General features: G+C 47.3%; 1 protein-coding gene across 1 annotated transcript in view; it reads right to left on the bottom strand.

Moving 5' to 3' along the window:
• LOC141082466 (uncharacterized) overlaps positions 1 to 23,151 on the bottom strand; it is a 98,267-nt gene that overhangs the window by 45,335 nt on the left and 29,781 nt on the right. The window lies entirely within an intron of this gene.

Raw genomic sequence — 23,151 nt, 5'->3', positions numbered from 1 at the left:
GGCTTTCCTATATTACAAGAAAAAACACCAGAAAAAGCCGATATTAAAATGTTTCAAAAGAAAAATTGGCTCCAACAATTCTTGTAAAAATGAGAGAAAAAAAATTAAAAAAGCAGAAGACATATTATTGTATTTTAACAAGTGAAACATTTTTTTTTACAAATTAACTCTTTTGGGCCCCATAACATAGATGTACACTGCAGGGACAGCACAGGAGCGGCTGCAACAAAAACCCTAGCAGTATAACCACTTGCTGATGTGAAAAGCAAACATGGCATCTAAGAAGGTGTGACAGAGTTTGGCAGAATGTTCCTCCGCCCCCCAAGTATTTGGCGGCCTAGTTACTACTATACTTATGTAAGAAGATGAGCCAGGGCAGAGTCAGCGGTTCTCGGTACACTTTGGGGCCGGAACTATCGGGACTGTCACCACTGTTGCTGAGGGACGATTACTTTGAGTGGGGAGGACCTTTGCACTGGACAGCAGGGGACGTGGGGGAGATAGAAGGGGCTGAGCGAGGTAACAGGGGAGAATTGTCGGGAACGGCGACAGGAGAAGAAGGAGAAGGATGACTCCTTCCCCACTGCTCCGACTGCTAATTCCTCATCAGCTATTCCCCAGCGGTTTGACGTACCCACTGACTATGTCCTTACTGAGCTGTCCCCAGACCTTCCTTTACTGGACGGCTCATTCCCGCTCTCAGTGAAAGACAATCTGACTCGCTCTGTTCCTAGCGACTAGTTCAGAGGTTTGCATGCTGCTGCAGCCTGCAAGCATGCATGCTGTTTGTGTACTGCGTCATTCCAGAGGAATCAACAAAAGAGACTGTTTCTACATTCCAACGCACTCAAGCCCAGTGAGCCCGGATACATGGGCACGGTCGGGAGACAGTACTTTTCGTCCCTCCGCAACAGGGTCAGAGACATTGTAGACGATTTACGATGCCGGCGGTAGATATTCCAGCCTCTCCACAACAAGAACTGCAAGCGATAAGTTCTCTCTTTTTCGTACACCTTTATTCCAAATATTGTGTTTTTGTGCAAATCTTGTTGTTGTGCTCAGTGTTCCCGCGTTTTCCCACTGTTGATTTCATCTCCCTGCGCGGAGTATTCCTTGTACCACAATAACCTGTTGTAGTAAACCCTGCTAACCCCTTCTCTGCCTCCGGCTCTTCACTGCATCCAACGAACCTCATTTCCAGTGCCCTCTTACATTTGGCGTAGTCGGCAGAATGCAGTCCAATTGCACAGAGGCCGCAGAACAGGCGGCTGGGCCCAGAACCAGTATCTCCCTGGGGGGCCATGCTGAGTAAGTTGCCTAAATATACGGGGTCCAATACTATGTTGTGGAGTTGGACGGAGCGCACGAGGGGTATGATGAGAATGCACCCTATGAGCCCTGCACTCAAGGCCGAGGTGGCCATTAAGGCTTTGGATGGAGAGGCTAGAGACTCTGTGAAGCTGCATACCCCCCGAGATCGTGATATGTTTTACCAAAGTTCTCCAAATTTTAGAGGAGACCCATGGGGACCCCACTCACATAGGAGAACTTAGGACTCGCCTGTTTAGCCGCATGCAAAGAGAGGGGGAGACAGTTACACAGTATATGAATGTGCTGCAAGAGTTACACACCACCATTGTTAGAAAGGACTGAGTGGTGATAGGGTCAGCAGATGTCGTGTTGCATGACTTGTTAGTGACTGGCTGCGGGATGCTCTGACCAAGCAGACTCAGAGAGCAGGTACGGGCGGACTCTCGTATCACTTTTGCGGACATAGGAAAAGAGGCCCGCTTACGTGAACAGGAGCAGGGGGTGACAGTCCCAGTAAGGAAGGTCCAGAGGTGTGATGCAGCAGAGCAGTAAAGACTGAACCCCAATGTTGCTGAACCCCAATGGGTTGAAGAGATGAGAAAGGAGCTGTTGAATATTCAAGGGTTACTGGCTCAAGTGAAGGAGAAAGTTGAAATCGGTCAGTATGCAGCCGGGGGCCAAAGTGAAACAGAAGCCCGTAACGATGCCAGAAGGTTCCGCCGGCAGAGGCCCTTCGCTTGCTATAACTACGGAGAAGTGGGACATATGGCCAGGAAACGTCCACGGAGGAACGGGTCCCGGCCGCACCGTCCGTTAAACTAGAGGGCTCCGAGCCTGGGGGATGTCGCCCGGAACCAGAATGGAAAGGAAGGAGTAGTGAAAGTCCCACAAATCTGGGGTCTACGTGGCTGTTGGTCTGGGCCGAGTTAGATGGTCGAGCCGTGCTTTGCCTGGTAGATACTGGGTTCCAAGTGACCACGATGCCATGCCTGAAGGGTATTTCCGATGACACTTCCCAGAGCCTCTCTGGCCTGAGTGGGGCCCGGTAGTGAAGCTGACAGAGGCAAACCACTTGCCCATCCCGGTCGCATGGGTGGTGTGGATGCAGGTCTCCTTGTGAGGGAAAGATCTTGGACGGAAGGGTATAGTGCTGACACTGGGGGAAGCGTCACCCTGGGGATGAATATCCTGAAAGAGTTTGGAAAACTGCTCATCGATGAACCTTCTCATTTGTCTCTGAAACAGTGGAGTCCGCATACCCCCCAGTGACAAGTGTTTCAATGGTTAATTCGTACAGCTCAAGCTTAGGGAGGCCTCTAGTCAGGGGAAACATTAGAAAAAGTGGTTGTGCCGGCCTCCACTAAACTCACCCTACCACCAGGACAGATCATACTGACTGTCAGTCCGAGCACATGCCCCACTAGAGGGGGTAGAAGTACAGTTGGAACCCTCTGTAACAATTGCCTGCAGGACTCTTAGCGGCCCGGACACTGGCCATGGTGCGTGAAGGGACGGTTCCTGTATGCTGCGTTAATTTGACAGATCAGGAATTTGTCCTTCCACACAGGGGTGAAGTGGCACTGGTAGTGGGAATAACCTCAAGAAGTTATACATCCACAGACCATACAGTTGGCAGTAAATCCAGAAAACCTGTGGTCGGTAAAGGTCACCACTTCTCCGACAGCCGAACCTCAATACATCCAGGAGGGTCGACGCATACTGGAACAGATGTGCGCCAAACTATCTGAACTCACCCCCACCAAGGTACAACAAGTGGAAGAGTTACTGCGGCGATACCAATCCATGTTCGCGAAACATGATGATGACTTTGGCTGCACTACAGCGATTACCCACAAAACACCAACGGGGGATACGGCACCCATTCAAGAATGTTATTGGCAGTTTCCCCCTCAGTTATATCAGGAAGTAAGAGAGATCTTCGGTCAGATGCTACAGGCGGGCGTCATCAGGGAGAGCCAAAGTCCGTGGGCATCCCCATTGTGCTGGTGCGAAAGAAGGACGGGACACTAAGGTTCTGTGTAGACTACTGTAAACTCAATGCCTGCACCGTGAGGGATTCATACCCTCTACTCCGGATTGAGGAATCTCTGTCTGTATTGGGGAAAGCCAAATTTTTCTCGAAGCTGGATCTCGCCAGTGGCTAATGGCTAGTGTACATATCGGAGAAGGACCAGGCAAAAATGGCCTTTATACTACCTATGGGCCTCTTTGAATTCAAAAGGATGCCATTTGGCCTGGCCAATGCCCCTGGTACGTTCCAACAACTGCTGGAGAGGTGCCTAGGTGATTTGAACTTTGAAGCCACACTCATTTACCTGGATGACATCATATTATATGCTGCCTCATTTGAAGATCACCTGCGGAGACTAGAGCAATTGCTGAGCTGTCTGCAGAAGTATGGCCTGAAGGTGAAACCACAGCAATGCCACTTGTTCCAGACCCGGATAGAGTACCTAGGTCATGTTGTTTCAGCTGAAGGAGTGAAGCAGTCATGGGAGGAAATCAAGGTAATTTAGGATTGGCCGACCACAGAGACCGTAAAAGATGTCTGAGCGTTCCTGGGACTGACGGGGTACTATCGTCGCTTCGTGAAGAACTTTGACCATGTGGTACAACCTCTGCTCAAGCTTCTGAAAGGGGTACTCCCGAATGTGATGGGTTAATCCATCTGTTGGGAGGAAAGGCAGGAGAAGGCTTTTCGTGACTTGAAGAAAGCGCTGACCGAAGCTGCGGTACTGTCCTATGCGGACTTCTCTATACTGTTCATTCTCCGCACCGACGGACTCTTGCACGGACTTGAGGCTGTGTTGTCACAGGTCCAGGATGGGAAGGAGGGTGATTGCCTATGCTAGTCAGTCCCTTCACGATTCCGAGCGCAACCCGGACAACTACTTTTCCTTCAAGCTCGAATTGTTGGCATTAGTGTGGGCTATGACGGAGAGATTTGCAGAATACCTGTCTGGCTCGGAGGTGTTGGTGCGCACCGTCTATTAGCACATCTGGAGAACGCCAAGTTATGGGGCTCTGGAACAGCGCTCGGTGGCCCGGATGGCGAAGGTCTGATATAGAATTGCTTACAGGGGGGGGGTGGAGAATACCCACACCAACACCCTATCCAGAGCAAAGCATGCGACACCTGGAAAGAGTAAAGATGAGATGCTGGAGGAGGAGATTCCCCGGTTTCGGAAGACCGCTGGGAGGGTGGTGGCCACGCTGGACCAGATACGGACCCCCCACCATGAAGGAGTATTGGGAAAATCTCAGGATAAGTGGGTCCGGTTGCAGCAGGAAGACCGTGAACTTGCCCTGCTTAGACAATGGGTGACACTGAAGAAGCTGCCTAATCAAGAACAGAGGAGTACTCTGACTTCAGAAGCACTGAAGATAATCTGGCAGTAGGAGCACCTCCAGATGAGAAACGGGCTGTTATATGGGAACGTTCAACTGCAAAAAGAGTTAGGAGCCTCCTGGTAGGTGGTGATTCCGGCGACAGTGCTGTCTACAGTGGCCGCTGAATCTCATGAAAAATTAGCTCACTTCAGTCATGAAAAAACTTTCCAGTGGCTACAGCGGTTTGTCTACCACCCTCGGTTAAGAACAGTGGTTGAAGAGGCTTGCAGTCTCTGCCGGGCATGTGAGTTGGCCAAATCCCCAGAAAAGAGAGCTCCTACACAAACTGTAGCGACATCAGCCCCCCAGGAGATGTTGACTATCGACTACTTGACCATCGGGCCAGCACACCAAGGATGCGACCACTGTCTAGTGATGATAGATCAAATGGATGCCCACAGCGGATCCATTCTGATCAAGGAGCCCGTTTCTTGGGAAGAGTAATGGATGAGCTAAAATAGATCTATCAGCTTGACAGGTCTCATAGCACACCGTACCACCCTCAGGGAAACGGGGCCTGTGAACGGTTTAACCATATTCTAATCAAAATGTTAAGGACCCTGGAAGACGATAGGAAGGCTCGGTGGCCCGAGTACGTGTCTGAGCTTGTGTGGATCTACAATAATCGAGTCCATCAAACCACCGGTTACACGCCCTACTCCTTGTTGTTTGGCCGAACAGGAAAGACGTCACGGAACTAGAGCTGGACCCGATGGAGGACTACCCACAGACGGGGGAGTCTTCCTGGATCTGAGAACATCAAAACCCACTTAACACCAGAAACTATATCCAGAATGAATAAAACTTGGGATACAATGGTAGAAGGTTCTGCAGATATAATGCTGTCTGCAGAACCTGCAGGGCACAAATCAGATTAGCTAAAGCTGAAAATGAATTGAGGCTTGCAAGAGATGTCAAAAGCAATAATAAAGGATTTTGGGGATATGTCAAAAGTAAAAGAAAAGTCAAAGATGCTATAGGATTTTTACAGGATGAAAATGATGAAATGGTAAGACAGGATGTTGAGAAGGCTGAACTTTTAAATTCCTATTTTGCATCTGTTTTCTCTCAGAAAGGAAATGTAACATCAACTGTTATTCACTGTCCTATTAAGGGAATAGAAGAATCCAGGATATCTATAAACAGAAAGATAGTGAGGAAACACTTAGCTAGCCTAAATGAATTCAAGTCTCCAGGTCCAGATGAATTACACCCCAGAGTACTGAAGGAGATAGCAGAAGAAATTTTTGAACCCCTCTCTATAATCTTTGAAAATTCTTGGAGAACAGGAGAAGTGCCAGAAGACTGGAGAAGAGCAAATGTTGTTCCTATCTTCAAAAAGGGGAAGAAGGTGGACCCAGGTAACTATAGGCCGGTGAGTCTGACTTCTATACCAGGAAAGATCTTTGAACAAATTATTAAACAACATGTATGTCAATACCTGGATAAGAATGAAGTGATTAAACAGAGTCAGCATGGGTTTGTAACTAATAAGTCATGTCAGACTAACTTAATTTCCTTCTATGACGGTATCACTGATTGGGTGGATCAAGGAAATGCTGTAGATATAGTATATCTTGACTTCAGCAAAGCATTTGACAAAGTCTCTCATACAATCCTTATTGAAAAAATGATTAAGTATGGAATGGACAAGGCAACTGTTAGGTGGATTCATAACTGGCTTAGTGATCGGACCCAAAGAGTGGTCGTAAATGGCTGCACATCCAGTTGGAAGAATGTCTCAAGTGGGGTACCACAGGGCTCTGTCCTGGGCCCTGTATTGTTCAACATCTTTATCAACGATTTAGATGAAGGAATTGAGGGTAAACTGATTAAATTTGCTGATGACACAAAGCTAGGAGGGATAGCTAATACTAGAGAAGAGAGAGAGAGGATTCAAAAAGATTTAAATAAACTGGAGAAGTGGGCAGCAACTAACAGAATGGTTTTTAACAGGGAGAAATGCAAAGTACTACATCTGGGCAATAAAAATGGAAAAAGCATATATAGAATGGGAAGAATAGGGCTAAGTGACAGCACATGTGAAAAAGACTTGGGTATACTAATAGATCACAGACTGAATATGAGTCAACAGTGTGATGCAGCAGCAAAAAAGGCAAATGCAATTCTAGGATGTATTAACAGAAGCATACAGTCTAGATCACGTGAAGTCATTATTTCCCTCTACTCCTCTTTGGTCAGACCTCATCTGGAATATTGTGTCCAGTTTTGGGCACCACATTTTAAAAAAGACATCAACAAACTGGAGCAAGTTCAGAAAAGAGCGACCAGAATGGTGACCGGTCTGTAAACCCTGTCTTATGAGGAAAGGTTGCAGGATTTGGGAATGTTTAGTTTGCAAAAGAGAAGACTGAGAGGAGACTTAATAGCTGTCTACAAATATCTAAAGGGCTGTCACATTGTAGAAGGATCAACTTTATTCTCATTTGCACAAGGAAAGACTAGAAGCAATGGGATGAAACTGAATGGGAGGAGACACAGATTAGATATTAGAAAAAACTTTTTGACAGTTAGAGTGATCAATGAGTGGAACAGGCTGCCACGAGAAGTGGTGAGTTCTCCTTCAATGGAAGTCTTCAAACAGAGGCTGGACAGACATCTGACTGGGATGATTTAGCGAATCCTGCTTTGAGCAGGGGGTTGGACCAGATGGCCCAGGAGGTCCCTTCCAACTCTACGATTCTATGATTCTATAAGCATGTTATGTACATGTCCTATTCTAGGGGGGTGGCCGTTATGATACATGGATCTTTGAGATGGTCGGTTCACATGGTCAAGAGGGACCCGAAGGGCAGATTTATTTTTATATACAGTATGCATTTATAGATCTGCCACCGGCAAAAATGGATGTAGTCCAACAGGCTGCAATTTTTGTATCACAGTATCCTGATGCCAAGATGTTATGTCTGGGTGATTTTAATATGTTTCTTAACACGTACTTGGATGAATGAGTGCTGCCACACTCTAGGCCTAGTAATCAGGACACTACTGTGTTAGATGCTTTCATAACAGAGATGGGCTGGATTGATTTGTGGAGATAGCAGAATCCTCTTAAGAAAGAATTCTCCTGTTATACGCCATCTGTTCACTGTTTATCCAGAATTGATCATACATTTGGGAATAATGCTGTATTATCGGATCTGCGTGAAACTGAGTACTTTCCTAGGGCAGTATCAGCCCATGCTCCATTGGTGATGTGCCTTCATCTAGGTGGCCCTAACAGACCTAAGAGGCTCCGCATACATCCGTTTTGGCTCTCCCTCATAGGGGAACAAGACAGAATAATAGACCAATTAGAGGTATTTAGACTATGCTTATTTCCCTGACAGATTGCTAGTGTGGGATACACTTAAAGCATAATTGAGGGGATGTGTCAGGTCCACGATTTCATATATTAAAAGGAAATCCTGTATTGGGGAGCAGAGACTTGCTGAGGAGTGTAAATTATTGGAAGCTGAGTATATCAATAACCCCTCTGATGATTCTTTACATCGGTGGCTTGGGAAGGGGAGGATTTGATACAATTACAGGATAAAGCCCAGAGAAGACTTTTTTTCTCTAAACAAACTCATATTGAATTGAATAACCAATTGTGTAAATTCTTAGCATACGTAGTCCAACAATATCAAATGTCTCCATCCATTCTGACCATTAATACAAGAGAGGGAACTCCGCTACTTAAATCTGACCAAATCGCAGACAGATGTGAAGAATACTTTAGAGTTATATGACTCTCAACTGAATCCCACTATAGAAGAGATTGATGAGGACTTGGACCATATAGAATTTCCTAAACTTTCTGGTGAGGATCGGGCGTTCTTGGATAGAGATATCACGTTGGAGGAAATTCGGGAAGCAGCCATGTCTCTCTCCAATGGGAACACTCCGGGCCCTGATGGCATGCCCATAGAACTATATAAAAGATACATCGATCAGACAGGGCCGGGTCTGCTGCAAACCCTCTCCGAAGCACTTGTAAAACACTCGCTTCCCCAATCCTTTTATGATGCCACTGTAGAGGTAATTCCAAAGCCAGATAAACCTTCTGAGGAGTGTGGTGCTTATCGCCCTATATCCCTGCTTAATACAGACTATAAAATACTCACTAAACTTATAGCTAATAGAAAGCGGTAATACTAAGCATTGTACACGAAGATCAATCCGGCTTCATGCCAGGAAGATCCACTTCCTCTAATGTTAGAAGGGTACAGGTTCTAACGCAGATAGGCCACAAATATAGGAAACCTCGGGCGATAGCCTCTTTAGATACAGCCGAGGCTTTTCATTCATTGGAGTGGAAATTTTTGCAACTTGTGCTTCTGAAATTTGGCTTCTCTGACAAATTTTGCAAGTGGATTGAATGACTCTCTTACATGCCGAGAGCGAATATACTTGTTAATGGCTCGCTATCGGAGTATTTTAATCTGGGTAGAGGGACTAGACAGGGCCGCCTACTATCCCCAATGCTCTTTGCCCTCGCGATTGAACCAATTGCACTTAGGCCTCTTTCACACTTCAGTTTTTTGCATCAGTTCAAATCCGCCAGAAAGTCAGACAAGCGGATCCACTCTCAACTGATGTGAACGGATGCCACAGGATCCGTTTTCAGACAGATCCTGAAAATGAGGAAATTTAAAGGAGAGGGAGAGGGAGAGGGAGAGGGACAGGGACAGGGAGAGGGACAGGGAGAGGGACAGGGAGAGGGACAGGGAGAGGGACAGGGAGAGGGAGAGGGAGAGGGAGATTTTTTGTCCATCCAGAAAGAATTTCGGGTTAAATGAGTGTCTGGAGGATCCGCCAGAGAAAAAAACGTTGCAAGCTCAGTTTTGAAATCTTTGAGGATGGTGATGGACAGAAACTTTTGGCGGATCCTCCAAAAAAACGGATACAACGGGCAGCAATCCGTCACAATCCGCCATTAATGAAAGTCAATGGGGAAAAAAACGGATCCTCAAAAGAAAATTGAGGATCCGTTTTTTTTCAAAACCTGGCGGATTGTGACTGATTGTAAAAAACTGAAGTGTGAAAGAGGCCTTAGGATTAGACAAGATCTTTTGGTGGAAGGAATTAATGTTAATTCTAGGGTGGACAAGGTGGGATTATAAGCTGATGATCTGGTACTCTTTCTAGTTAAAATAGAGCAATCTCTTCCAAGAGCAATTCACCTCATCAATCGTTTTGGAGAATTGTCAGGTCTTAGGTTGAGTTCACACGTGGCGTTTTTTTCGCGTTTCCGCGGCGGTTTTAACCGCGCGATTTTGCCGCGAAAAATAAGCATCCCATGCATTCCTATGGGATTCCGCAATGCTGTGCTAATGCTGCGGTTTTTACCGCGGCGAAATCACTTCGCGGTAATAACCGCAGCATGCTCATTAATTTTGCGGAATCGCGGCGATCCCGCACCCGTAGGAATGCATTGTTCCGCTTACTTCCCGCATGTGGCTGTGCACACCATACCAACATTAAGCAGAACAATTGCAGATGGAACCCATGGTCCGGAGGAGAGGAGAATGTCCTCCGGGCTTTGGGTACCATATCACTGTAAAAAATAGAATTTAAAATAAAAAATATTGTTATTCTCACCTTCCGACGTCCCGTGCAGCCCTCCCGCCTCTCTCCACGGTCCCGGTCCCAGTAATCCTTTGCAAAAATGCCCGCGATGGCGTCCGTTCTCGCGGGATCGCGAAGTCTCGCGGTAATTCGCGCGACATCATCGCGGGCATTTTTGCAAAGGATTACTGGGAAGTCTGCGCGGGACGTCGGAAGGTAAGAATAAATACCATTTTTTATTTTTTTTTATTATTTTTTACATTTTATCTTTTACTACTGATGCTGCATTGGCGGCCTCAGTAGTAAAAAGTTGGTTACACTTGTCAAACACAGTGTTTGACGAGTGTGACCAACCTGTCAATCAGTTCTCCAAGCGATGCTCCAGATCGCTTGGAAAACGCTAGCATTTTGCAAGCTAATTACGCTTGCAAAATGCTAGTTTTTCCGCGGGAATTTAAAATGCGATTTTCCCGCTGAATGGAATTCCGGAATTCTCGCGGTAATTTCCACGAGAGTTCCGGTACGTGTGAACTTAGCCTTAAAATTAATTGGAGTAAATCTGTGGTCATGCCGCTAGTCGATATCATAACCGTACGATATAATTCCTTATGAAAACATATTATATAGACACAGAAGATGTCCCTAGAAGTTCCATAGGATTCGGGAATGGTGGTGTATCTCACCCTTGTCACACTTGGCTCCTAATGCCATGGTCTCCTCCATCTCGCGATACAATCCCTGATGTATATCCCTTCCAGAGTATGCGAGTGATGATATGTGTGGGCTTGGGAATATGTGTATAACCTGACCTGGTACGAGCTCATAACATAATAACGGACCTGTTGGTGAGGAGGAGCAATGCTTTATAGAGCACATTATGGTGAATGCTGTCTCATTCGTTTTATTACTGAAAGTGTGACATTATATCTGTGTCACTGTGGATGGAGATTATACGGATTATTCTGATCTTACACTGCATTGTCATATGTCTGTCATCTTATTTTGTGGAATCTTTCAATAAAAAGAGTTTAAAAAAAGAAATAATCCGTCACTATATGGAAAACAGAGTCACTGCACAATGTTAGGTATGTCAGGACCTTAACAATTTTATTGTACATACTCGTACATACATACACACAGGGTCGGACTGGCCTGGGGGGTATCGGGGAAATCCCCAGTGGGCCCTTGGTTGTGGGAAGGAAAGGAGGAGAAGAAGAGAAGAAGAAAAAAAAAAGTCTGCAGTTTTTAGGGGTGCGGGCCCTTTAAAAGCACGGGCAGAGTATGTGCAGGGGTGCGTGCACGCAGCGGTCATTACATGAACCACTGTGCCGAGCGTCTCGATCAATACTGAAGAGTGTGCGCCCGTCGTCACCGGCGTATGACATCAGTGTCATTCAGCGCCGGCCTCTGCTATGTCGGCGGCCATTTTACTTTGTGCGCTCTGGACCTGAGGAAAGGGACGCTGTACAGCGCTGGAAGCGCAGGAAGGTAAGAGGAATCTTTTTTTTTTGTCCCCTCTCTCTGTACATAAAGCCAGGACAAAGGGCCGGGAGGCAGACACATGCGGGGGCCACGGGAGGCAGACACATGGAGGGGCCACGGGAGGCAGACACATGGAGGGGCCACGGGAGGCAGACACATGGAGGGGCCACGGGAGGCAGACACATGGAGGGGCCACGGGAGGCAGACACATGGAGGGGCCACGGGAGGCAGACACATGGAGGGGCCACGGGAGGCAGACACATGGAGGGGCCACGGGAGGCAGACACATGGAGGGGCCACGGGAGGCAGACACATGGAGGGGCCACGGGAGGCAGACACATGGAGGGGCCACGGGAGGCAGACACATGCGGGGGCCGGGAGGGAGACACATGCGGGGGCCGGGAGGGAGACACATGCGGGGGCCGGGAGGCAGACACATGGAGGGGCCAGGAGGGAGACACATGGGGGGCCAGGAGGGAGACACATGGGGGGCCAGGATGGATATATATGGGGGGTAGGACAAAAGACCAAGAAGCATATATATGGGGGTTCAGGATGCACATATATGGTGGTCCAGGATTCATATATATGGGGAGCCAGGAAAAGGGACCAGGAAGGATATATGGGGGTCCAGGAAAGGTATATGGGAGACACAGGATAAAACACATATACAGTTGCGGCCAAAAGTATTGACACCCCTGCAATTTTGTCAGATAATACTCAGTTTCTTCCTGAAAATGATTGCAAACACAGATTCTTTGTTATTATTATCTTCATTTAATTTGTCTTAAATGAAAAAACACAAAAGAGAATGAAGCAAAAAGCAAAACATTGATCATTTCACACAAAACTTCAAAAATGGGCCAGACAAAAGTATTGGCACCCTCAGCCTAATACTTGGTTGCACAACCTTTAGCCAAAATAACTGCGACCAACCGCTTCCGGTAACCATCAGTGAGTTTCTTACAATGCTCTGCTGGAATTTTAGACCATTCTTCTTTGGCAAACTGCTCCAGGTCCCTGATATTAGAAGGGTGCCTTCTCCAAACTGCCATTTTTAGATCTCTCCACAGGTGTTCTATGGGATTCAGGTCTGGACTCATTGCTGGCCACCTTAAAAGTCTCCAGTGCTTCCTCTCAAACCATTTTCTAGTGCTTTTTGAAGTGTGTTTTGGGTCATTGTCCTGCTGGAAGACCCATGACCTCTGAGGGAGACCCAACTTTCTCACACTGGGCCCTACATTATGCTGCAAAATTTGTTGGTAGTCTTCAGACTTCATAATGCCATGCACACGGTCAAGCAGTCCAGTGCCAGAGGCAGCAAAGCAACCCCAAAACATCAGGGAACCTCCGCCATGTTTGACTGTAGGGACCGTGTTTTTTTCTTTGAATGCCTCTTTTGTTCTCCTGTAAACTCTATGTTGATGCCTTTGCCCAAAAAGCTCTACTTTTGTCTCATCTGACCAGAGAACATTCTTCCAAAACGTTTTAGGCTTTTTCAGGTAACTTTTGGCAAACTCAAGCCTGGCTTTTTTATGTCTCGGGGTAAGAAGTGGGGTCTTCCTGGGTCTCCTACCATACAGTCCCTTTTCATTCAGATGCCGACAGATAGTACGGGTTGACACTGTTGTACCCTCGGACTGCAGGGCAACTTGAACTTGTTTGGATGTTAGTCGAGGTTCTTTATCCAACATCCGCACAATCTTGTGTTGAAATCTCTTGTCAATTTTTCTTTTCCGTCCACATCTAGGGAGGTTAGCCACAGTGCCATGGGCTTTAAACTTCTTGATGACACTGCGCACGGTAGACACAGGAACATTCAGGTCTTTGGAGATGGACTTGTAGCCTTGAGATTGCTCATGCTTTCTCACAATTTGGTTTCTCAAGTCCTCAGACAGTTCTTTGGTCTTCTTTCTTTTCTCCATGCCCAATGTGGTACACACAAGGACACAGGACAGAGGTTGAGTCAACTTTAATCCATGTCAACTGGCTTCAAGTGTGATTTAGTTATTGCCAACACCTGTTAGGTGCCACAGGTAAGTTACAGGTGCTGTTAATTACACAAATTAGAGAAGCATCACATGATTTTTGGAACAGTGCCAATACTTTTGTCCACCCTCTTTTTTATGTTTGGTGTGGAATTATATCCAATTTGGCTTTAGGACAATTCTTTTTGTGTTTTTTCATTTAAGACAAATTAAATGAAGATAATAATAACAAAGAATTTGTGTTTGCAATCATTTTCAGGAAGAAACTGAGTATTATCTGACAGAATTGCAGAGGTGTCAATACTTTTGGCCACAACTGTATGAGGGCCAGTATGTATATCTGGGGGCCAGGCTGGACAAGGGACATAAGGGGATCAAAATGGGGCATATTATAAAATAAAGTGGGCAAGGCTGGAGCATATTATAAAATAAATGGGGCCAGGCTGGGTGAGATTATTAAATAAAGGGGGCCAGGATGAGGGACTAAATTACTGCTTGAAGGCCAGAATGAGGAACACGCTATATTAATTTATGGTGACAAGTGGGAAACATAATTTCTTTAGGGTCCAATTAGGGACATTACTACTGTAATATAATTTACTTTTTAGGAAATACTGTACATTGGGGATCTGCACAACGGAGGCAAGCGCAAGCAAAAGGCAACAGGATTAACCTCCTCTAAAATTTCGTAAGGACCAATGAACTTGGGACCCAACTTAGCAGAAGGAACCTTCAACCTTATATTCTTGGTGGATAACCATACCTTATCCCCCACCTGGAATGCCGGCCCCACCAAGCGTCGTTTATTCGCAAAAAATTTATACTTGCCCTGAGCCTCCCCAATGTTCCTCTGGTCCCTCCAGATATCCACCTACCGCAGAATGGTCGAATCAGCCCCTGGACACTCCAAATCAAGCTGGGAAAACTCACCAAAATGAGGGTGAAAACCATAATTACAGAAGAACGGGGAAGTACCAGTGACTGATTGACACGATTATTAACCGCAAATTCTGCCATGGGTAAAGAAGAGCACCAATCATCCTGTCGAGATGTGGAAGACACCGTAAAATCTGCTCCAAAGACTGATTGGTCCTTTCAGTCTGACCGTTGGTCTCGGGATGATGGACTGATGTAAAGGTCAAACTGATACCCAGCCTTTTTTCAAAAAGCCCTCCAGAACTTAGACACAAACTGATACAATACACCCCTTCAAACAATTAGGACCCCAATTAGCAATGTCCTGGGATTCCCAGTCAATAATCGGGTTATGTACTCATAACCAGGGAAACCCCAACATCAATCCCGCAGGAAGATGGTCCAGAACAAAACATGTAATACGTACTTGATGACAGGACCCCACCTTGAGGATAATCTCCTCTGAGACAAACTTAATAACATTATTAGCAAGAAGTGTCTAATCAATAGCCACGATATTAATGGGAGTTCCCAACCTGGCTGTCCCTAACTTACATTTGGCCACCGTTAGATTCAATCAAGTTCAAAGATGACCCGCAGTCCACAAAAGCCGAAGTGGGAGTACAATAGTTCTGGACATAAAGTTCCACTTCCAGCAGTAACTTAAACAATAAGGAAAAAGGTACCTGAGAGTCTGGGCAACCTCCTCAATAGTTACCCAAACTTAGGCGTTTCCCGGCACATTGGGAAGGGAGGAGGGGCAGTCCATTTTCCAGTGTCCCGAACTACCACAGTAGAAGCAGAGTCTCTCTTTCCATAGTCGTTTCCTCTCCTTTTCCTTGACGGTGGTGGCCCCCACCTCCATGGGCTCGGAATGTAGTGTAACGTTGAGATTACTTGGAAGTAATGGAACTTCCAGCTGCATAACACACCTCTCCCATAGTCTTCGATCTATCCGGATGACCTGAGACATAGCCTCCTCCAAGGAACTAGGTGGTGGATGGAGAGCCAGAGCATCCTTCAGATGATCAGACAGTCCCCTCCGGAACTGGCACCTGAGAGCAGAGTCGTTCCTCGGGGAACTATCGTCTAAACTCCGAGCAATACCACTCGGCTGAGCGCTTTCCCTGAACAAGACCCATGATAGTGTCCTCTGCCAACCTGACATGGTCCAGTTCGTCATAGATAAGTCCTAAGGACTCAAAAAACCTATCCACCGACATCCGTTCAGGGGCAGTAGGGGGCAGCAAGAAAGCCCCGGACTGAGGATCCTCCCTGAGCAAGGATATAATTATCCCCACCCGATGACTCTCATCCCCACAGGATCGAGGTCAAATAATAATTTGTAACTCTCACTGAACGTACGAAACTTATCCTTCTCACCAGAAAAGGTGTCAGGTAGCTTGACTGAGGGTTCGGGAGAGTGCAAGGCGACATCTACAGAATCACCAGTCCTACCAACAACATGGGGGGCACCCAGCACAGTCTTTTAGTCTCCATCAACTCTTTCTGCAATTGAGTATGGGACGTGGCCAGGGCCCGGTGTTCTACCAACAATTCCCGCAACATCTGCATCAAACTGGACACCTGATCCGCCAAGTTACGAAGCAGATCCATAACCATGAGAAAATAATGATAAACACCTTTAAATATACTGGTCAGTTATAATGTAATGCTGCTGTAGCGCAGTAGTGCTTAACCTCCACCAGGGGGTGCTGATGAGAGAAGAAAGGTTGCACTCACAGCATAGCACCACATTGCAGCAGCACAGGTGCCACTAAGTGGCAAGAGATTGGTCAGACGAGCCGGGTCAATAATGGACAGGGAACACAGTACAAGGAAAGAGCAATACAAGTGGTCAGCTACAAGCCAGAGAAGTCAGAGCCAGTCGGGAGCAGAGATGCCAGAGACGTGAGACAGTAACAGGTCAGAGGACAAGACGGGTCAAATACCAAGAGGTCACAGCACTGGGAGCAGACACTAAGATGAGCGGGGAAGGCATGGGAGCTCAGGAAACGGGCAGAGGACAAATCAGGGTGTAACGGAGTCAGCCGGTCAAGCCAGGGGCAGGAACTATATGTCACGCTCGCGCCTTGGCGCGAGCCGGGGGGTTGTGGCCCCACTGTGCCACAGACGAGACTACCCTGGAAGAGGCGTGACTGCGACAGCTACCTTGGTCTTCACTGGAGCCTCTGATGGTGAGGTCAGGCTTGTGCGGCAGATAGCTGTCGGGTGCCACTCCAGGGTGGTGTCTGGCTGTGGCTGCTGATCCCACTTGGAGACAAGTCACTTGGACAGGTGTGACTGACAGGCAGGCTGAGACACAGGGCAAGAAGGTATGACAGACACAAGACAGGCGGGCACGGCTTGAGACACAGGACAGGCGGGCACGGCTTGAGACACAGGACAGGCGGGCACGGCTTGAGACACAGGACAGGCGGGCACGGCTTGAGACACAGGACAGGCGGGCACGGCTTGAGACACAGGACAGGCGGGCACGGCTTGAGACACAGGACAGGCGGGCACGGCTTGAGACACAGGACAGGCGGGCACGGCTTGAGACACAGGACAGGCGGGCACGGCTTGAGACACAGGACAGGCGGGCACGGCTTGAGACACAGGACAGGCGGGCACGGCTTGAGACACAGGACAGGCGGGCACGGCTTGAGACACAGGACAGGCGGGCACGGCTTGAGACACAGGACAGGCGGGCACGGCTTGAGACACAGGACAGGCGGGCACGGCTTGAGACACAGGACAGGCGGGCACGGCTTGAGACACAGGACAGGCGGGCACGGCTTGAGACACAGGACAGGCGGGCACGGCTTGAGACACAGGACAGGCGGGCACGGCTTGAGACACAGGACAGGCGGGCACGGCTTGAGACACAGGACAGGCGGGCACGGCTTGAGACACAGGACAGGCGGGCACGGCTTGAGACACAGGACAGGCGGGCACGGCTTGAGACACAGGACAGGCGGGCACGGCTTGAGACACAGGACAGGCGGGCACGGCTTGAGACACAGGACAGGCGGGCACGGCTTGAGACACAGGACAGGCGGGCACGGCTTGAGACACAGGACAGGCGGGCACCTGTTCACACAGCAGGTGCAGGTATGGATGCAGGCAGGCAGGCAGGCGTGGAATATGAAGGAACAGGTTTGGACCTGTTCACACAGGAGGTGCAGGTGAAGGCAGGAGTGGAGAGAGAAGCTGCATCAAGAGGTTCCGCAGCGGCAGCAGGAATGGAGCAAAGCAGAAACACAAGGTCTGTGGAGAGAAGCTGCAGCAAGAGGTTCTGCAGCGGCAACAGGACTGGAGCAAAGCAGAACCACAAGGTCTGTGGAGAGAAGCTGCAGCAAGGGGTTCTGCAGCGGCAGCAGGAATGGAGCAAAGCAGAACCACAAGGTCTGTGGAGAGAAGCTGCAGCAAGAGGTTCTGCAGCGGCAGCAGGAGCCGCGCAGGCAGAGCGGCTAAGGAGCCGCGCAGGCAGAGACAGACCCGGACCAAAGGTTATGGAGATGAATAAGGGAGACCAAAAGTTCAAAAACAAACTCCATTACTTAACAAGAACTTGATGAGAAGTATATACATCACATTACGGTTGTAACACTTTATGAATGCTTCTTCTGCATTATGCATATTCAGGAACTTTCCGGTTTCCTGTGGTGGTACATCATTTTTGTTATAAGTCACAATAGTCCAGCAAACCTGAGCTAAGGACCTCACCCTACTCTTTGTATTCCAGGCCTGGAGCGTAGCGGAGACAAATTCCCAATTCCCATTTTTGCTTTCCTTCAGAGCTAATGACCTCTTCCTGCTCTTGGTCTCCGCTATGCCCCCTGCATGGAATCCAGATTTCCACTGCCATTATATCTTTGCTTTACATCAGAACATACTATCTGATGTCTCCCTCCTGACACACAACACCATATCAATTCAGGAGGACGGCAATCAGATAGACCATAGGTCACTAATCACAAGGAATTAGTTCTCCTGTGTGCCCATGTAGCTCAGTATGAGGGCTCCCGCACAGTATGGTGGCCTCCACAAACCCCACACAGTATCACGGCCCTCACAGCACCTCACACAGTATTATGGCCACCACAACCTGCTACAGAAAATAAGGACCCCCAGTCAGTATGGAGGAACTTACAGTCCACCACAACCCCTTACTCAGTATAATGTCCCGTACCAGCCACACATTCAGTATGAGAGTCTCAACAGCTCTTCTCTTAATAATAAGCCTCCACAATTCCTGATATAAAAACACACACTACTCACCCAACCCCGTTCCCGAGGTGAACTGCTCCAGTCTCTGCGGTGTGAGCACTGAGGCTCCATACTACAGGTGTGATGTAGTGACGCCATTGTGCCTGCAGTGCACGGAGTCTCAGACTCACAGGTGAAGACTGAATGGTGGAGCAGGAGCTTTGGACTCCCTGATTCACTATTGTATTCAATGGTATCAACGTCATGGGAATGTGGATATCGCTGAAATTGTGATGATGGGAAGGAGAGGGTGACCAATACCAAACCCCACGAGCCCTCTCAATGTATGGGCATCATAGCAACCGAGTGGGCTAACTTTATGGGTGATACACTCCTGCCTATCCAACTATTGTATGGTAAATATCTAATAGATCCTGGGTTCATTAGTATCTGCACCAAGAATGAGGCGAAGTGAGTATATGATAATTAGCTGTGAGGTTGTCAGTGGGGTAGATGGTACCATCTTGTGCATGTAGGGGGAAGTACTGTTGGAACATTAGAAAGTGGGGGAGAAGGCAGTACTGTGGGAACAATATACTGTGTGTGAGGGGGATGCCAGTCCTGTGGAAACATTATCCTGTGTATGGCAAGCTGCTAATGTGGGAACATTTTAATTTTACTATGTAGGGGGATGGTGATAATGTGAGATTATACTGTGTGTGGTGGGATGGTGATACTGTGAGATTATACTGTGTGTGGTGGGATGGTGATACTGTGAGAAGATTATACTGTGTGTGGTGGGATGGTGATACTGTGAGAAGATTATACTGTGTGTGGTGGGATGGTGATACTGTGGGAAGATTATACTGTGTGTGTGGGATGGTGATACTGTGAGAAGATTATACTGTGTGTGGTGGGATGGTGATACTGTGAGAAGATTATACTGTGTGTGGGGGGATGGTGATACTGTGAGATTATACTGTGTGTGGTGGGATGGTGATAATGTGAGAAGATTATACTGTGTGTGGTGGGATGGTGATACTGTGAGAAGATTATACTGTGTGTGGTGGGATGGTGATACTGTGAGAAGATTATACTGTGTGTGGTGGGATGGTGATACTGTGGGAAGATTATACTGTGTGTGGTGGGATGGTGATACTGTGAGAAGATTATACTGTGTGTGGTGGGATGGTGATACTGTGAGAAGATTATACTGTGTGTGGGGGGATGGTGATACTGTGAGATTATACTGTGTGTGGTGGGATGGTGATACTGTGAGAAGATTATACTGTGTGTGGGGGGAAGGTGATACTGTGAGAAGATTATACTGTGTGTGGGGGGATGGTGATAATGTGGGAAGATTATACTGTGTGTGGTGGGATGGTGATACTGTGAGATTATACTGTGTGTGGGGGATGGTGATACTGTGAGAAGAATATACTGTGTGTGGTGGGATGGTGATACTGTGAGAAGATTATACTGTGTGTGGTGGGATGGTGATACTGTGAGAAGATTATACTGTGTGTGGGGGATGGTGATACTGTGAGAAGATTATACTGTGTGTGGTGGGATGGCGGTACTGTGAGAAGATTATACTGTGTGTGATGGGATGGCGATACTGTGAGAAGATTATACTGTGTGTGGTGGGATGGTGATACTGTGAGAAGATTATACTGTGTGTGGTGGGATGGTAATACTGTGAGAAGATTATAATGTGTGTGGGGGGATGGTGATACTGTGAGAAGATTATACTGTGTGTGGAGGGATGGTGATACTGTGAGATTATACTGTGTGTGGTGGGATGGTGATACTGTGAGAAGATTATACTGTGTGTGGTGGGATGGTGATACTGTGAGAAGATTATACTGTGTGTGGGGGATGGTGATACTGTGAGAAGATTATACTGTGTGTGGTGGGATGGTGGTACTGTGAGATTATACTGTGTGTGGTGGGATGGCGATACTGTGAGAAGATTATACTGTGTGTAGTGGGATGGTGATACTGTGAGAAGATTATACTGTGTGTGGTGGGATGGTGATACTGTGAGAAGATTACACTGTGTGTGGTGGGATGGTGATACTGTGAGAAGATTATACTGTGTGTGGTGGGATGGTGATACTGTGAGAAGATTATATTGTGTGTGGGGGGATGATGATACTGTGAGAAGATTATACTGTGTGTGGGGGGATGGTGATACTGTGAGATTATACTGTGTGTGGTGGGATGGAGATACTGTGAGAAGATTATACTGTGTGTGGGGGGATGGTGATACTGTGAGAAGATTATACTGTGTGTGGTGGGATGGTGATACTGTGAGAAGATTATACTGTGTGTGGTGGGATGGTGATACTGTGGGAAGATTATACTGTGTGTGGTGGGATGGTGATACTGTGAGAAGATTATACTGTGTGTGGTGGGATGGTGATACTGTGAGAAGATTATACTGTGTGTGGGGGGATGGTGATACTGTGAGATTATACTGTGTGTGGTGGGATGGTGATACTGTGAGAAGATTATACTGTGTGTGGGGGGAAGGTGATACTGTGAGAAGATTATACTGTGTGTGGGGGGATGGTGATAATGTGGGAAGATTATACTGTGTGTGGTGGGATGGTGATACTGTGAGATTATACTGTGTGTGGGGGATGGTGATACTGTGAGAAGAATATACTGTGTGTGGTGGGATGGTGATACTGTGAGAAGATTATACTGTGTGTGGTGGGATGGTGATACTGTGAGAAGATTATACTGTGTGTGGGGGATGGTGATACTGTGAGAAGATTATACTGTGTGTGGTGGGATGGCGGTACTGTGAGAAGATTATACTGTGTGTGATGGGATGGCGATACTGTGAGAAGATTATACTGTGTGTGGTGGGATGGTGATACTGTGAGAAGATTATACTGTGTGTGGTGGGATGGTAATACTGTGAGAAGATTATAATGTGTGTGGGGGGATGGTGATACTGTGAGAAGATTATACTGTGTGTGGAGGGATGGTGATACTGTGAGATTATACTGTGTGTGGTGGGATGGTGATACTGTGAGAAGATTATACTGTGTGTGGTGGGATGGTGATACTGTGAGAAGATTATACTGTGTGTGGGGGATGGTGATACTGTGAGAAGATTATACTGTGTGTGGTGGGATGGTGGTACTGTGAGATTATACTGTGTGTGGTGGGATGGCGATACTGTGAGAAGATTATACTGTGTGTAGTGGGATGGTGATACTGTGAGAAGATTATACTGTGTGTGGTGGGATGGTGATACTGTGAGAAGATTATACTGTGTGTGGTGGGATGGTGATACTGTGAGAAGATTATACTGTGTGTGGTGGGATGGTGATACTGTGAGAAGATTATATTGTGTGTGGGGGGATGATGATACTGTGAGAAGATTATACTGTGTGTGGGGGGATGGTGATACTGTGAGATTATACTGTGTGTGGTGGGATGGAGATACTGTGAGAAGATTATACTGTGTGTGGGGGGATGGTGATACTGTGAGAAGATTATACTGTGTGTGGTGGGATGGTGATACTGTGAGAAGATTATACTGTGTGTGGAGGGATGGTGATACTGTGAGATTATACTGTGTGTGGTGGGATGGCGATACTGTGAGAAGATTATACTGTGTGTGGTGGGATGGCGATACTGTGAGAAGATTATACTGTGTGTGGTGGGATGGCGATACTGTGAGAAGATTATACTGTGTGTGGTGGCATGGCGATACTGTGAGAAGATTATACTGTGAGAAGATTATACTGTGTGTGGTGGGATGGTGATACTGTGAGAAGATTATACTGTGTGTGGTGGGATGGTGATACTGTGAGATTATACTGTGTGTGGGGGGATGGTGATACTGTGAGAAGATTATACTGTGTGTGGTGGGATGGTGATACTGTGAGAAGATTATACTGTGTGTGGAGGGATGGTGATACTGTGAGATTACACTGTGTGTGGTGGGATGGTGAAACTGTGAGAAGATTATACTGTGTGGGGATGGGATACTGTGAGAAGATTATACTGTGTGGGGTGGGATGGTGATACTATGAGAAGATTATACTGTGTGTGGTGGGATGGTGATACTGTGAGAAGATTATTCTGTGTGTGGGGGGATGGTGATACTCTGAGAAGATTATACTGTGTGTGGTGGGATGGTGATACTGTGAGAAGATTATACTGTGTGGGTTGGGATGGTGATACTATGAGATTATACTGTGTGTGGTGGGATGGTGATACTGTGAGAAGATTATACTGT

Source organism: Dendrobates tinctorius, unplaced genomic scaffold (genome assembly GCF_039654945.1).
Source record: "Dendrobates tinctorius isolate UK_male_01 unplaced genomic scaffold, ASM3965494v1 ptg000017l, whole genome shotgun sequence".
Classification (NCBI taxonomy): Eukaryota; Metazoa; Chordata; class Amphibia; order Anura; family Dendrobatidae; genus Dendrobates; species Dendrobates tinctorius.
Note: the sequence above shows the minus strand (reverse complement) of the source record. Positions and strands in the feature narration are given on the sequence as shown.